This window comes from Nicotiana sylvestris, chromosome 10 (assembly GCF_000393655.2).
Source record: "Nicotiana sylvestris chromosome 10, ASM39365v2, whole genome shotgun sequence".
Classification (NCBI taxonomy): Eukaryota; Viridiplantae; Streptophyta; class Magnoliopsida; order Solanales; family Solanaceae; genus Nicotiana; species Nicotiana sylvestris.
The window spans coordinates 163934153-163944415 of record NC_091066.1 but is presented as its reverse complement, the minus strand read 5'-3'; positions in this window follow the sequence as shown (position 1 = coordinate 163944415).

The following is a 10263-nucleotide window of genomic DNA, read 5'->3' as shown; positions in this document are numbered from 1 at the left end:
GCCCTTCGAGGGGTTTTCACTAATAAGACTCTCTCGTTTCTCTCAACTCTCGTCGCCCTATGGTGCCTGTGAAGGTTTTCACTGATAAGACTCTCTCATTTTATTTCTCTCAACTTCCGTCGCCTTATGGTGCCTGTGAAGGTTTTCACCGATAAGACTCTCTCATTTTATTTCTTTTCAGTTGGGGATTGGGGTGTTACTGGTAAGATTCTCTCATTTCATTTCCTTTCTGCTGGGGATTCTCTCATTTCATTTCATTTCTTTTCTGCTGGGGACCAGAGTGTTACTCCAAACTTCCATTTGCCCAACTTGGTACTTCTCGGATACTGATCGGGAGGTCTTTTAGACATCAATATGAGTTTCTGGTGTATGGCTAAAGAAAAATTTAAAATAATTTTGATGGGTAAAACATTACAACTCTTGGAATCAACTTTCTTTCCCAAAATTATAAACACAACTTCTGCCCAGTTTTTCTTGCTTGGGGATTTTTGATTCTTATTACACTATGTTACCCTATGTTACACTATGACCGAGCCGTGAGGTGCCTACGTATCCTTCTTTGAGGAATCAAGTCAAACATAGTTCCCAATTCCTTTGTTTTTCTTGTGACTTTTCTTTTGTCTTTATTATTATTATTTTTCTTTTCTCCCTTTTTCATTTTCATTACTGATTCCCAAAAGAGGGGTATGAAAGAATAAATAAGGCTCAAAAGGGGAAGCAAAGGTTGAAGTGTTTGGATGGAAGAACAAATTGCCTCTGTCATTTCATTCTCCGATACCATGCCAAATGCAAACAAACAACAATTATAATTAAAAGAAATCATACATAATATCTCTTAACTGCGTCAGAATTGATAGTCATGTCGATGCATTTTCCTTCGACATCTGTTAAACATAAAGCACCATTGGACAACACTCTGGTTACAATGAATGGCCCTTGCCAATTCGGGGCGAACTTGCCTTTTGCCTCAGCCTGATGTGGAAGGATACGTTTCAGCACTTGCTGGCCCACTTCAAACTTCCAGGGACGTACTTTTTTGTTGTATGCTATTGCCATTCTCTTTTGATATAACTGGCCATGACACACAACTGCCAATCGTTTTTCATCAATCAAGTTCAACTGCTCCAGACGAGTTTTGACCCACTCATCATCATCAATCTCAGCTTCAGCAACAATCCAAAGGGACGGGATTTCAACTTCCGTAGGTATCACGGCTTCAGTTCCATATACCAACAAATAAGGAGTTGCCCCTACTGAAGTACGGACAGTAGTGCGATAACCCAGTAACGCAAATGGTAATTTTTCATGCCATTGCCCCTTCTACCATTTTCCGAAGTATCTTCTTTATGTTTTTGTTGGCTGCCTCAACTGCGCCATTCGCCTTGGGACGATATGGGGTGGAATTGTGGTGTATAATCTTAAACTGTTGACACACCTCTTTCATCAAATTGCTGTGAAGATTAGCACCATTATTCGTGATGATCACCTTTGGGATTCCAAATCGACAGATGATATTTGAGTGAACAAAATCGACCACTGCTTTCTTGGTCACAGACTTGAAAGTTTTGGCCTCAACCCATTTGGTGAAATAATCAATGGCTACCAGAATGAGCCTATGCTCGTTGGATGCTGCTGGTTCAACTGGTCCAATGATATCCATGCCCCAAGCGACGAAGGGCCATGGCGCTGACATTGTGTGTAATTCCGATGGTGGAGAATGAATCAAATCTCCGTGTATCTGGCACTGATGACATTTGCGCACAAAACTAATACAATTTCGCTCCATGGTGAGCCAATAATATACCGCGCGGAGAATTTTCTTTGCCAACACATATCCGCTCATATGTGGTCCGCAGACTCCTGAATGTACTTCGGACATGACAGACGTAGCTTGTCTAACATCTATGCATCTTAACAATCCCATGTCTGGTGTTCTTTTGTACAAAACTCTTCCACTCAAGAAAAATCCACTTGCCAATCGTCGAATTGTTCTCTTTTGATCCCCCGTGGCTTGCACTGGGTATATCCCCATTCTGATGTATTCCTTGATATCGTGGAACCATGGTTCGCCATCCAGTTCTTCTTTAATCATGTTACAATAAGCATGCTGATCTCGGACTTGAATATGCAAAGGATCGACATAAGCTTTGTCCGGATGGTGCAGCATTGATGCTAGGGTAGCCAAAGCATCGGCAACCTCATTATGGACCCTTGGAATATGCCTGAACTCCACTGATCTAAACCGTTGACAAAGATCATGCAAGCATTGTCGGTACGGTATGAGCTTCAGATCTCGAGTTTCCCATTCTCCTTGAATTCAATGTACCAGAAGGTCAGAGTCTCCCAAGACCAAGACTTCCTAGACATCCATGTTCGCACCTAACCTTAAACCCAAAATGCATGCTTCGTACTCAGCCATATTGTTGGTACAATAAAAAATGAAGCTGAGCCGTAACAGGATAGTGATGCCCTATTTCAAAAATAAGCACGGCTCCTATTCCGACTCCTTTCATGTTAGTAGCCCCATCAAAGAAAAGTTTCCAGCTTGGTTTTTCGGCTTGTTCTAATTCATCAATATGCATCACCTCTTCATCAGGAAAATAAGTCCTCAGTGGCTCATACTCTTCATCGACCGGGTTCTCGGCCAAATGATCGGCCAATGCTTGGGCTTTCATCGCAGTCCGAGTCACATAGATTATGTCAAACTCTGTGAGCAAAATCTGCCATTTTGCAAGCCTTCCTGTCGTCATAGGCTTTTGAAAGATATACTCCAATGGATCCAAGCGTGAAATGAGGTAAGTAGTGTAGGATGACAAATAATGTTTCAACTTTTGTGCCACCCAAGTTAGGGCACAACATGTCCTTTCCAGGTGAGTGTACTTAACCTCATAAGTCGTGAACTTCTTGCTAAGATAATAGATGGCTTGTTCCTTCCTGCCGGTGATGTCATGCTGCCCCAGTACACAACCAAATGAATTTTCCAAGACTGTCAAGTAAAGAATTAAGGATCTCCCTGGTTCTGGCGGAACCAGCATATGTGGGTTTGTCAAGTAACCTTTTATCTTGTCAAATGCTTCTTGACACCCATCAGTCCACTTGACCGCGGCGTCCTTCCTCAACAACTTGAAAATAGGCTCACAAGTTGTCGTGAGCTGAGCAATAAACCTGCTGATGTAGTTCAGCCTTCCTAACAGACTCATCACTTCAGTCTTGTTCCTCGGAGGTGGCAATACTTGTATGGATTTGATCTTTGATGGGTCCAACTCGATGCCTCGCCGGCTGACTATGAATCCCAATAGTTTTCTGGATGGAACACCAAATGCACACTTGGCGGGGTTAAGTTTGAGGTTATACCTACGAAGCCTTTGGAAGAATTTCCTCAAATCCCTGACCTGGTCAGCCTGATGCTTTGATTTTATGATCACAGCATCTACATATACCTCAATCTCCTTATGTATCATATCATGAAACACAGTAGTCATTGACCTCATATAAGTTGCCCCAGTATTCTTCAAACCAAATGGCATTACCCGATAGCAATAAGTTCCCCAGGGTGGGATGAATGCCGTCTTTTCTGCATCTTCTTCATCCATTAGAATCTGATGATACCCGGCATAACAATCCACAAAAGATCCGATCTCACGCTTGGCACAATTATCGATCAAAATGTGGATATTGGGTAGTGGGAAGTTATCCTTCGGATTTACTTTGTTGAGATTGCGGTAATCGACGCATACTCTGATCTTGCCGTCTTTCTTCGGTACAGGCACGACATTAGCCAACCAGACAGGATATCGAGTGGCCCGAATAACCTTTGCATCTAACTGCTTGGTAACTTCTTATTTAATCTTCACACTCATATCAGTTTTGAATTTCCTCAACTTTTGCTTGACGGGTGGGAACGCTGGATCAGTGGGCAATTTGTGGACCACTAAATCAGTGCTCAAACCTGGCATGTCGTCATATGACCACACAAAAACATCTTTGTACTCGATGAGTGCTTTGATTAACTCCTCCAGGATTTTTGGCTCGAGGTGGACACTTATTTTAGTCTCTCGGACATTGTCTGTGTCCCCTAAATTGACGGCTTCTGTGTCATTCAAAATGGGTTTGGGTTTTTCTTCGAAGTGAATTAACTCCTTACTAATTTCTTCGAAGGCTTCATCCTCATCATCATATTCTAATTCGTAATCACAATCTACTTCTTGAACTATCATTTCGGAATCAGATTGATTTTTAAGACTGGGCTGAGAATTCCTTATGCACGACATGTCATTAAGACCAGTATAAAGAGAACTGTACAGAACAAAATAAAAGAAATCTGGACTACAACCCTGGAATAATCCAGAAAACAAGAAGGAAAATCAGAGCTAACTACCAAAGCTCCCTCTGAATGGGAAAAGGAGTAGCCATCCAATTGTTGATTTTTGCCTTTGGCCCTACAAACTGCACATTCGCCTTGCTGGACCCCTACCTAACTTCTACCATGTTGATTTCGGTGAATAATTTTTCAAAGCCTTCATTTAAGTCTCCATCCACACCAATCAATGGCCCTGTAACCTTGGACAACAATTGTTTTTTGACGCTCGGCCTGACAAAAGATCTGGACAGGCGCGGGATTGGCTTGGGAAGGACCCAGACTCTTTTCTTCAACTTGCAGGCCCGTCTCACATCCGCCACTGTGGTCTTGAACCCCAGCCCAAAGGTATCCAGATTTTTGGGCAAAGAAACCGGTTGAAAAATACCCTGAAGATCAGCCCCTAAACCTTTGCCTGACACAAGCCCGTTTTTCAACGTCTCCGAGGCTACCATGATAGTTGCAGCTGCTATTTTGGGAAGTGGGATGCTTTCACCCTCGGGAACTTTGTCTACTGAAACCGTATCGAAAACCTGGTAAACCCACGACCCCTTGTCATCGTCAGTCTCTATGAAGGGTACGATGGAATCACTTACGGCGCTTGTATTGTCTTCCCCATGTACTACAATCTCTTGCCTATACCATTCGAATTTGACCACCTGATGTAGTGTAGAAGGCACTGCTTTGGCGGCGTGGATCCAGGGTCGCCCCAACAGAAGATTATATGACACTGCCATGTATAACACTTGAAACTCCATGGTGAACTCGACCGGACCAATTGTTAATTCAAGTATGATGTCACCCACTGTATCTGTACCACCACCATCAAACCCTCGAACATAAATGTTGTTCTTGTGAATTCTGTCACCATCGACCTTCAGTTTGTTCAAGGTGGTCAAAGGACAGATATTGGCACTGGAACCATTATCAATCAGTACTCGAGTGACTACCGAGTCTTCACACTTCACAGTCAAATAGAGGGATCTATTATGTTTTGTACCCTCCACGGGCAACTCATCGTCCGAAAAGTGACCCTGTTGACCTCAAAAATCTTGTTTGCTATTTTCTCCAGATGGTTCACAGAGATCTTATCCGGAACATGGGCTTCGTTCAGAATTTTCATCAATACCTGGCGATGCTCATCTGAATGGATCAACAAGGATAACAATGAGATCTGTGTCGGGGTCTTCCTCAACTGCTCCACAATGGAGTAATCTTGCGCCTTCATTTTCTTTAAAAATTCTTCCGTCTCTTCCTCGGTAACTGGATTCTTTGTGGCTACTGGATTGGCCCTTCTTAACTCTGCGGGAGCAAAACACCTTCCCGAACAAGTTAGACCTTGGGCTTCACACACTTCTCCTTTGACTTCTTTCCCTTTGTAAATCACCGTCACCCGTTCATAATTCCAAGGAACAGCCTTGCTGTTGATCACTAGAAGCTGAGTTACCGGTTTTATAATAACAGGCTCTGTGCGAGCACCCTTCACGACCACAATAGGTTTACTTGCAACCCCTAGTACTACCACTTTAGCTTTCTCGGGTTTCACTGCAACAAGGCTTGACGACCCTCTCTCGGCTACCACAGCTAGCTTATCATCTACCCCTCTCAACTGGACCACTGATTTCCCACTGGTTACTTTTTCCTTTGAGCTGGTTTCTCTGGAACGAATCATCATTACCGTCTGTGAGGGCTTCCTAGGCTCCCCCTATTTGTGTATCAACTCAATCATGTGTGTCTCATGATGAGCTGGCAGTGGATTCTAATTAATATTTGGTGCTTCTGGTGCTTGAACCTCGATCCGATGAGTATCGATAAGCTCTTGCACAGCTGTTTTCAGCTTCCAACATTTCTCTGTATCGTGCCCTGGGGCCCCGGAACAGTACTAACAACTTACCGAATGGTCAAGATTTCTAGGGGGATGATTTGTCATTTTAGGCTCAATTGGATTCAACATGCCCAACTGCCTCAATCTGTGGAAAAGACTGGTATATGATTCCCCTAGTGGAGTGAAAGTCTTTTGCTTCTGTGACCTCTCATTCTTGAGGGCTGGGTTTGGTCAGAAACCTGTCCCCGGGGGATTTCTGTAGGCCCTTGGGGGTGGATATGTGTTTTGTGGAGCTGGGTATGGATTTTGTGGAGCCGGCATACGCCATGGTGCGGGTGCCGGAGTTTGGGTATAGGTTTGTGCATGATGGATGGAAAAATGGGGATCTGGCAGTGGATAGTAATGTTGTGGAGGGCTATATGGAATATGGGGTACTTTTGGTGGTAGGGTCATGGTTGGCTATAGTAGGGTGACGGGCCTCTAGATCTGAACCAGGCTCCGGACTCAACAGTCGTGACATCTTCTTTCTTCTTCTTCCCAAGTACACCCCAGTGCCGCTTTGGATGGCCTGAGTGGTTGCCTTGATTGCTGAATAGCTCATGATTTTGTTGGACTTAAGCCCCTCCTCGACCATGCCTCCCATTTTTACAACCTCATTAAAAGACTTGCCAATTGCGGACACCAAATGACCAAAGTAAGTTGGCTCCAGAGCCTGCAAAAAGTAATAAACCATCTCGCTCTCTTTCATTGGGGGATCTACCCTTGCTGCTTGCTCCCTCCACCGGAAACCATACTCTCTAAAGCTTTCACTGTGCTTCTTTTCTAGTTTGGTCAGGGAGAGTCGGTCCGTAATGATCTCAAGATTATATTGAAAGTGACAAGCGAATGCTTGGGCCAAATCGTCCCATGTGTACCACCTGTTATGATCTTGCCTGGTGTACCATTCTAGTGCCGATCCACTCAAACTTTGGCTGAAATACGCCATCAGTAATTCATCTCTTCCGCCCGCTCCCCTCATCTTGCTACAAAAACCTCTCAGATGAGCCACCGGATCACCGTGTCCGTTGTACAAGTCGAACTTGGCATTTTGAACCCTGTCGGTAGTTGTACATTCGGGAATAAACACAGATCTTTGTAAGCCACGCTTACCTGACCTCCTAGCCATCTCATATCCCTGAAGGATTGCTCTATGCTTTTCATTTTTCTGAACATCTCTTCCTGTTCAGGATTTCTTGCCGTTTTTCTGCTTTCTTCGGTAGGCCAGAATGTGGATCATGTGGATAGGTTCCAGGCACTTTGAAGGTAAGCTCCGGGGGATAATACTGGTTTTCCTATGCTTGGAACACAGGTTCACTCGGGGATTTATGGAGTGCAGTTGGTGGAGATGCCACAAAGACAGGGGTGATTGGCGGAGGAGGGTATGGAACTGATTTTGGTGGTGGAGCTTGTGGCATATGAGAAGTAGTGCCATGGTAGTGCTGATAAATGGGAAAACCTAGGTCGGTGGCGGGAGGATCCTGAGACTGAGCTAATGGTGGGGTAAAAGCAGGGTTAGCAGGGTTAGCAGGGTAAGCTGGCGGTGATTGCCCTTTGGACCAGGCCTGGTACATTTCGGCCATCTGTTGCTTAAGCTTGAGCATCTCCTCTTTCATTTTATAGACGTCCAACTCCTCTACCTCAACACTAGTGTCGACATCTGGAATAGACATGATTTCTGGTATTGGTCCCTTTGATCTGGTTTGGTAATGATAATGTGCCAGTATCCTCTAAATAAACTGACTGCTTGAATTCTCTGGAAGTTGACAAACTTGTTAGTTTTCAGAGCTTAACACATATGCAATTACACGTTGGGATGCAATGCATCTAGGCAATTAACCATTTTCTATCATGCATTTGCTTCGGTTGCGTGCGTCATTCCGACCTCTCATAATTGTGTCTCTTCCTTTATTCTATCCTTCTTTATTATTATTTTTCCCATTTTCCTTTTTTTTTCTTTTTTTTAGTGGTGGTCGAATCCTATAGAGATTGCCTACGTATCATGTCCCCACATGAATTAGACTGTGAGTAGTTCTGGCCTATAAGAAGCAAAGAGACAATTTTTGGAAATTTTCGATTTTTCATTAATAAACATTCTATTACAAACCAGACGCTTTTGGAAAGGAAAATAACAAACTCGAAACCAAACCAAGTACGAACTCAATAACTTCTGACAGACTCTGATGCGAAAGAAAAAACAGACTCTAACAGATAACGGACTCTAAGGAACAAGAAAATGTAGATTAGAACTATGAACACATTAAAGTTTTAAATTTGGGTGCCCGCGGGGCGTCATTCGGCCTCGCCGGCTTAGGTGTAAGGCCCCTTTCCAGCTGTTCCAATTCATACATGATTTGCTTCACAAATATCATCATCGCCGAGAAGAACGTAGTGCGAGTCATGTTTTCACACACCCGACATTTCCTGGTAATAGCATGAGCAATAGTCAAAATCTTGTCCCTAGTTCGGTCTTTCTCTAGGAGTAGGCGTTATATCTGATCCCCTCTAACCTTCAAAACCCGAGAATCATGCAGATGTTTTTTCTGTAACTGCTGTATTTCATCTTCCATCAAGGCCATTAGATTATAGCAGTGTTTACTCGTGGTTTCAAAAGCCTTGGCTTGTTTAGCCGCCTTGCTCTCTAGGGTGGTCACCTTCCTTTTTAGACTGACGATGGTCTTTTCATAATCTTTCCTCTCCTGCTGTAAGTACTGTGTGCGCTCTTTTGTTCTCTTTGCCCATTGTGCTTGGAGTTGTGCTATGGTATCCTCAGATTTCTTCAAATCATCCCGGCACTCACCGATTTCCTTTTTCAACCCTTTTATTAACCGCTCATCCGACCGACTCCTTTGTTGTTTGTCAGCATCTCTCCTTATTTGTCGGATTTGGGCTTTCAGCGCCTCATTTTCTTGGGCCAATTTGCTCTTTTCTCCCCAATCGGCATCAACTTGCAGACTATTTTCAAATTCCAGGTCTCTAATCTGTTGTCTCAGCTTGCCTATTTCTGCCCTGTAACTCTCTTCTTTAGCCAACCAATCTCACTGTTCTTGCGACGCCTAGACGGACTCCTGGAGATGGGGCCTTTTGGCCGGTCTCCCAAAATCGATTTCTTTCCTAAACCAAGCAAGGTATCCCGGCGAAACTTCACCCTTGGACCGATCACGTACACATGTATTGGCTGTTAAGTATTGACATTCGCTCCAAATTTGCCGGACTGCTTCTTCATAAAATTGTCTGTGGGGCCCGATGCTAAGATCCTCATCTTTCGGAACTATCTGGCATCTCCCTAACTGCCTTAAAACTCGATATGGGGCATAGGGCTGGATACTCCTGAGCCCCATCAAAAGGAAATGGGGTCCAGTGGCTGGCATATATACGATTTCATCCACAGGTAGCCATCCAAATGTCCACTCTATTTGGCTCGCAATGACAGAACGGAGGCGCGTTGTCCACTCTGTGACCCCTTCTGGTAAGCTGATTCTATCAACCCTCGTAGGAAATTCCTCTATGCACGTTTTCTCCATCGACCCATAACTCATAAATTGAGGATGACGACATAGGTGTTCGATCATCCACATCTGCAGCAACGCGTTGCACCCCTCAAAAAAGTTTTCCTCGGCTTTGCAGGCTGTGAGAGCGCGGAAGATTTCAACTACTATCATGGGTGCGAGGGTGCTATTGGCCTGAGTAAGTAAAGTGCTGACAACCCCAGATACTCGTATGTCAATGTTCCCGTCTTTTATAGGAAACACCAGGAGTCACAAAAAGGCTACCATGAATGCAAAACACCTATGTTCTTCCCACTTAAGGCGATTTCCTTTGCTATAGATTTTGTTTTCCGGCTTATTGAACCCCCCTACGTGGCCATATCTGTTGTATATAAACCACAAAGTACAAAAACCAGCTGCCAAGTCTAGATTGTGGACCCCCTGCTTATTTTCAAAGAGTCTAGGAACCTGTGTACGGCTACGACCCTTGGAGCAATCAGGTACTGGTGTCTCAAAGGAATTTTGGGACCCCCGATGTATCCGGCTATTTCTTCCAA